The sequence below is a fragment of the Rhea americana genome, unplaced genomic scaffold (genome assembly GCF_003343005.1).
Source record: "Rhea americana isolate MKP2758 unplaced genomic scaffold, rheAme1 scaffold_202, whole genome shotgun sequence".
Lineage (NCBI taxonomy): Eukaryota > Metazoa > Chordata > Aves > Rheiformes > Rheidae > Rhea > Rhea americana.
Genome location: NW_028186173.1, coordinates 37,161 through 44,252, shown reverse-complemented (window position 1 = coordinate 44,252; position 7,092 = coordinate 37,161). Strand labels below are relative to the sequence as shown.

At 39.2% G+C, this 7,092-nt stretch overlaps 1 long non-coding RNA gene across 1 annotated transcript; it reads left to right on the top strand.

Moving 5' to 3' along the window:
- The first annotated feature begins 285 nt into the window (after positions 1-285).
- LOC146596342 (uncharacterized) lies at positions 286-6,869 on the top strand. The gene is made up of 3 exons (XR_014895755.1): positions 286-370; positions 6,167-6,384; positions 6,697-6,869. It is a non-coding gene; the product is annotated as an uncharacterized LOC146596342 (long non-coding RNA).
- The last annotated feature ends 223 nt before the right edge of the window (positions 6,870-7,092 follow it).

Sequence of the window (7,092 nt, the reverse complement as noted above, 5' to 3'; positions counted from 1 at the left end):
AGTTTTCTTCCATATTAAAGTTCAATTGCACCTACTGTCCTTATAAAAACTAACTTAAAATGTTGTCAGTATTTTCAATATTTTAGAGAAACCAGGAGCCAAAGTGAGTTACATCATCTCTTTGGCTCTGTTAAGGCAAAAATTTGTTTCATTACTGCCAACAAGGTTTTGGGACTTCTTTAGTTGAGCGATAGCCTTGGTCAGTGCAGAGTCTCTGGAGGCAAGAAAAATGCCTTTTTCTTTTCTCGACAATTTTGCGTTCCTAGGGGCATCCTGCTCTGCGGAGAGGCACAAGGGAACCTGCTGARGCATCGTCCTCTTTTAACAAAGTTTGCTGTCGTGACAGTTTTTCTGAAGCCGCGAGGCCAAGGTAAGCATTTTGGATGTTTTAGAAATATATACCTAGAAAACAGTTAAAAGCTAGAAGGTCCAACAGCTCTAGTTATCTACAAATAATATTATGAGATATGATCTTCCTGGTTAATGCTGTAACTGGCATCTTTTCTGACCCACGCCATGCTGCTTTCTGCTGTTAATATTATTGTGCTGTATATTCTAGATTAATGAGTCCTTTTATCATTTGAATAGAAGGATGCTATGCTGCTAGCATAGCTAAGAGCATTCATTAGTTATAAATGATTTAGATGACATCCTTTATGGAATAGTTATTTTGAATGTGCTGGGGGATTGAAAATAGTCCTSTCAATAGAGACCAACAAGTGGAACAGCTCTAATGGAAGAAAAAGAAAGGGAATATAATTAGCATCTAATGATTTATTCATAAATATATAAACAAGGTCGTTATACTAATATCAACAGTTCTGGGCAGTTAAAGATGGAAAATTGCCGGTGTCGATATACTTGGAGTCGYGACGAGAAGCCCCCACACCTGCTCCGCAGCGCTGCTGAGCTGCTCCCCTGCCAGCGGGCTGCCAGGAGGGAGTGAAAYCCCCTGGAGAAGGGAAGCGCCTCCACTGCATTTAGCAGCAGAAATAAGGGCTGGAATAAGAAATCTCCTTATTCTCCTTTTCTTGGCTCAGAGGAGAAAGGGACCTGGCTTCTGGGTGGGCAATCCCGTGAACGTGGCAGCCCTGCTCTAGGAAGCGGATTTCTGTCTCTGCTCCTCCAAAACCCACTAGACAATCTGAATAGTAACTTCTGTTAGTTAATTAAGCATCTGAAAGATACTCCTGGTTATGCGGAAATACTCCTCTTAATGATCCTGAAATATCTGTTCTGCTGGGATGCAATAACTCTGATTATAGTAACTTTGTACAGCACCAGGTGACCAGGGAGGGCTGTGATAAATTGAAAAAAAATACAATCACTTATAATGATTGTATTAAACAACTTGGGTTGTTTAATTAGGTAAAATTTCAGTGTTACGTAAGGTGGTKCTTAGAGGGCACTAGCTGGTAAGGTGATGACTCAGAGCATGAATCACTACGTGATATTTGGCCCATGGAGCAATGCAGCTAATGCGCCCAGTGGCGGGTTACGTGTGTCGACMTTTCCCTCAGATCATGCCAGCTTCTGTCCCCCAGCGCTCGTGCTCTGATCCTGCCCAGCCTCAGATTTTTTCCATGTTAAAGGGAATCAGTTGCCCATGTTGTCTTTGTAAAAACCAGCTTGAAGTGTCAGTATTTTCATCTGAGAAAAGTTTTGTGGCGTGGTCCTGGCCTACCTGCACGGTTACCCAGCTTGGCACATCTCTGCTGTCTTTTTCCTGGTGAATGCATGCGTTTTACTGAGCTAGCTGTTCAACGTTAATTTGCAGGTGGGCAAAGCACGGTGAATAGTGCTCTACCTGGTGAGCACTGAGTCCGATTCAGCCTGTTCTCCAACCACTTTGGTCCCTAATAAACTCGCTGAGCGTTGTTAGTTGAAGACATCCAAACAAAACTTGAGATCTGGGGGGAAACACCATTTCCCTCCACTGGCTGCCGGCAGCGCTAGCAGAGCGGAGCCGGATACGAAGCTGCCAAGCACATTTCTGCTTTCAGCAGCCCTTTCTGAACAATTTGTACCAATAATCTGCTGAYGGTGTTATTCCCCATAGCGCATAGCAGAAATGCAGATGAACCCAAACTGAACGAGATCATGCACATTCCTGGCTCTCTGGTGCTGAGACTGATTTCTTGTACTTCATCTGTCCTGAGAGAAATAAATATAKACAGCAGGGACACTATTTGGGTTCATGATTAATAGATAGGATCGTTACAGAATAGCTATTAATGTGTCACTACACTAAATTTAAATTGCATACTATCTAGCCTATGCTGGAGCCTACAAATAAGACTGACTTAAACATTTTTATTATTGTCATAAATTGTTACAACTGAAGTATAGTGAKATGAGGTCTGCAGTTGTTTTTGAAAAAAACCTTCTCTGATATCATGATTTTTTTTTTCAAAACATAATACAACTAATTTTGGCCATTGCTTTTATATATWAATGTGTAGAATAAAGCCAATCCTATGTTTCAAAAGAACAGAGCCCAAATCCAAAGAAACTCACCTGCAAATTTAATAAAATAGTCTAAACAAACCCTAAAACTTGCCTTTTAGACTACGTCTACAGATTCATAAGACGACACTAGATTTKGCGATGCTCTTGACTCACTGTGATGAGCGCAGTCTCCCTTGGTTAGGAGTGGATGGGAGAGCTATCAACGTTACTCTGTTTCATGAACATCCAGCTTGTTACCRACGTTATATTCTCCTTTGGTGCAAGCTTAAATAGGCAGTGTRTTGCCTGTGGAGTAAGGCTCATCATAAGAGCCTGTTGCAGAATTAACAGAATGCGTTGTGTACTACGTGGTGGTAGATTATCTTAAATACTCAACAATACTGCATAAGTTACTTTGAGATAAATTCATGTTATTTACCTTGTGGACCAAGCAGGGATCTATCACGGTTCATTGACTCACTGTATCATGGTTCATGGCTCATTGATAAAATTACCTGCTAAGTTAAAATAATAGCATTGATTACTGGAGAGGAAGAGGGAAGAAAAAATATCTTTTAAAATCTCATGTGTGATTTGTAGAGATTAAAGTTAGATAATTCATATTAAACATAGAAATTGAGAGAATAAATAAGAAATCCCCTTAGACCAATTAAATAGAATCCATTTGCAGCTTATTATAACTTCTTTAGGTATAAATTTCAGACTGCTCCTTAGCAAAGGTGTAGTTTATAGAATTATTAACTATGAACAAATATATTGGATAAAAGACCTTCCTTCATATCATCCTATATCTGGGGTTTTGGATAAACTGGATCAGCTCATTGTGTGTGTATTTCCATTTAAATAAAGGTAGCTACCCTAAGGAGAATTTGCCTTGATGTATTGATACGGTTGTCATGGAAATTATCCTTCAGGAATATACCTGTTAGCCTAATTACTGGGGCTAACTGTTGATGGAAATACGAAATTAAACCACTATGAATATCTCCATAGTAAATGCTTGACTGTCTTGGAAAAAAAGTTAATACTGCTTTCATAAATTGGGCAACTATTTTTTGCTGTGAAGGATCCACACTTGCCCATGGAAATGTCAGAACTTTTCTTCAATATTTTTCATTAAAATTTTTCATTTTGAGTTTTCTTCAGGGTTATGAAAGCGTGGAGACACAAGCCATTTTGTCCAGTTCTAAAAATCTTTAAGGCTGTAAAGTACAAGTGCTTCTGAAGCAATCTCTGCCTTTCTGTAAAAAGCAGGTTGGTTTCCAGCGTGGCGATAGCTCGATTCTGTCTTCGGTGAAGGTATCGTTAGAACGTACGAGGCAATCGCTACAGGTATGTCTGGCCTTCACCATCTCAAGCCATCTCTCAAAGGTCAAGGGCTAAATCTGCAGCTGAAAAAAGCTGGATAACAAGTTTTTTATGTGTATCTCTTGCAGAGAGTGTGATGCCAGCTCGTTTGAAGAAAAGTGAATCTTTTTAAGTTGTGGTGTCATATCAGATTTGTCTATCAAACGCTGTTATGTTATATCACGTAATGCAACATGACAGAGTTAGCTCAGCTTGACATGCCGCAGTGCAGTGTCACTCTTGGGGCAGCGAAAACCTTTTTTTAAACATAGTTTTGGAAACACCGGTTTGAGAAACACAGTAAGGGACTGTGCTGGAAGGAGGAGAAAGAGAAAGTGAATCGAAGAAACTTTGTTCGAATAAAGTCTTAGTATTAGGGTATAGCTATGCAAATTATCTTTTTATCATTTTGGCACCGTTGCTTCATGGATAAGTGAGTTATTAGCAGACTCATTCTATCAAAAATGGCCTTAAGCTGGTACTGAACTGAGTAAATGTGACCCGCTGCTCGGCTGACTGACTTGTGTTTACTAGCTGGTCAACCAGGCTTTCCTTATCTTTTAAATCGGGTTACAGCTTCCCAGTTCAGATTTGAAATCTGTAAGGATGGAGCTGTTGTCCATTTGAATGCTGAGGGAATCTTCTGAAGCAAGGAGACCTAGATACTAAAACTGAGCAAAAAGAATAAAAGTTTGGAAAAATACTTTGGAAAGCTGGAATGGTTTTGTGCTGAGAGTAAAGGAAGAGCATAAACTCCCGAAGTCTCAGCTTGTACTGTTGAGGGATTATACACTTGTTCCTATTGCACTTTCATTACTTTCTGCTGAGCCCCAGAATTTTACAAAGCATCTCTTGAACACTAATGTTGAGGAAAATTGCCTGAGTGATAGTAATGGTGCACAATTACTATGAATACATGAATGTAGTTGGAAGTTTGATTTTCTTTTTCTATTTCTTAGAGTTTATTATTCATTACATTTGCTGAGCATGACTTCCTACACTTATATCACTTTTACTAGTCTTTATACTAATCTTTTCTCTACTTTATTGATTTCAGTAGAGTTCAACAGGCATAAAAAAGTAAAAAAAAAAAAAAGGGGGGGGGAGATTCGGTTCCACATTAATTAGTATGTGTGATTTTTTGCTGTTAATGATTCTTGTAATCATCTACACCTGTAAAAAAGTGGACTACAGTCATACGAAGGCAGAGCTTTACACTGACATGTACCTGCAGTGGTGTCTTTGCCTATTTTACACATTTTATGGAAAATACTGCACTTTCCCTGAAATTATGTCTATGCTGACAGAGAAAATAATGATTATAAACAGCCCTATATTAGCTCAGAGAGTTTTTTTATCTAGTAGAAAGTGCTAAGAAAAGAAGCACTAGCCTGTGCCTAGTGCTTTAATGAGACTACCCAGTTTGGGAAGGATTTGCAGACTAAAGCTCTTAGGACCTCATCTGAAGACCATTGAAGCAAGTGGAAAGATTATTTGTTTACAGCTCATTACACCTCAGTTTTGTACAGCAATTCCCAGGCTTGCTTATTTGTTTATTATTATTATTTTTTTTTAAGCAAGGCACCGTTATGGGGTATTTTGCTTTTCAGGAAGCACTTTGGGGTTCCTCGTAACTGGAGGCACTGGTACAGAGCTGCAACTCCAAGGAAAATCGTGGGACCATAGTGTACAAACAAGTCAGGATCTACTACATCAATAGTGTCCTTGTCTGGGGGCTTTTGTTTTAACCTGTTGGAACGGGTCTTTCTCCAAAGTGCTCATTTGTGCATTCTCCCGCGAATCTTATTTGATTTGATGCCTGGCCTTCAGATTTTCCATACTTGATTCTAAATGTTCTCTTTCTATCAGCAGCTCCAAGCTTCTTCTAGGTCTGATTTGATATGAAGCGATGAGTTAGCCCTTGTAACCTATGCATGACGTCTATATGTTATGGACTGATGTACATGTGCTCACAAATACATATAGCCACTGAATGTTGTTTGTAATAAAGCCTGCATTCCTAAATGACTGTAAAATCTTAATCCTCTTTATGTTTAATATTTACTCTTCCCTTTATCAGAGGGACACAATGAAGCTGATTGCTTGGATACTGGTGGCATTACAGTCTGTCTTTACTTTGTGGTGCCCCCCTTTTTTTTTCCTTTAACTCTGTGCATTTACACATGAATGGGCCATTGGTTCTAAATGGCAGGGAGATCACAGTGAATTATATTCACTTTAGTGATATGGTGTCAAACTCAATCTAGTATAAAATTCTACATCCTTTCAAACGAAGGAAACTATTTTAATTTGTATCATCAGCAGCTGAACTTTCCCTTTCATCTTTTAGTGACAGCACAGCCAGACAGGGCTGGGAACTTCTTACACAAAGTCCAACCTGAAAGCCAAAGTCATCCTGAAAGCCTGGTGTGTTATGGGAACTACTTCCAAAGAAATTTGTAATCTGATGCAACTTTAACATTCTTTTTGATTTCAAAAACAAAAATGGAGAGAAAAAACAATGTGCAGATAAAATCAAGAGAAATTGTTGGTCAGAGCCGCACGAAGGTAATTATTGGTAACTTAGTATTTCTGTCACAGGTCTGTGCTGGTAGGGAGGGTGGTTGTCAGCACCGATTTAGCTTCATTGATTATTTGTGTATGTCTGAGCACCTCCAAACCTCATCTGTGAGATGGATATCTTGTTAATGATGCATTCGCTGAGAGACCATCCCTGTCCTGGAGATTTTGTTGATTGATTCTGAATCCATTGGAAGAACTGAAATATGATTTGGACTAAACACCTGTATAATTGAATTGAAAGTGATGGGCTGCATTTATACTTAAAGCAAAATGCATTTATAGACTTTTCTTTAACAGGACATGTAGGGAAAAGAGAGATAAAGGATGCACAGTGCTTTTACAACAGTGATGTGCCACGTAAAATCCTGCCTGGAAGACCAAGTTGTGCTCTGGATTCCTTCTCCTGAACAGAAGATAGCGAGTGCCAGGTCGTTGCACAGTTGAGATTATACTGGTGGGAACATTTTGTAAAATTTATCTGGTGCTTTCTAAATTTTTAAAATTAAAAAATTAAAAATTAAAATTTAATTTGATTTAAATTTATAATTATTACTCTTTTTTTTTAAAAAAAAATCCCATTTCAAGCACCTTCCTGCTGTGAGTGTCTCCCGTGCTGGGAAGCTGCCTCTGCTCTTGCCTTTGCGCTGGGAAGGGCAGGCGACCGGCTCGCTGGCGTGTCCCTGTGGGCGCCAA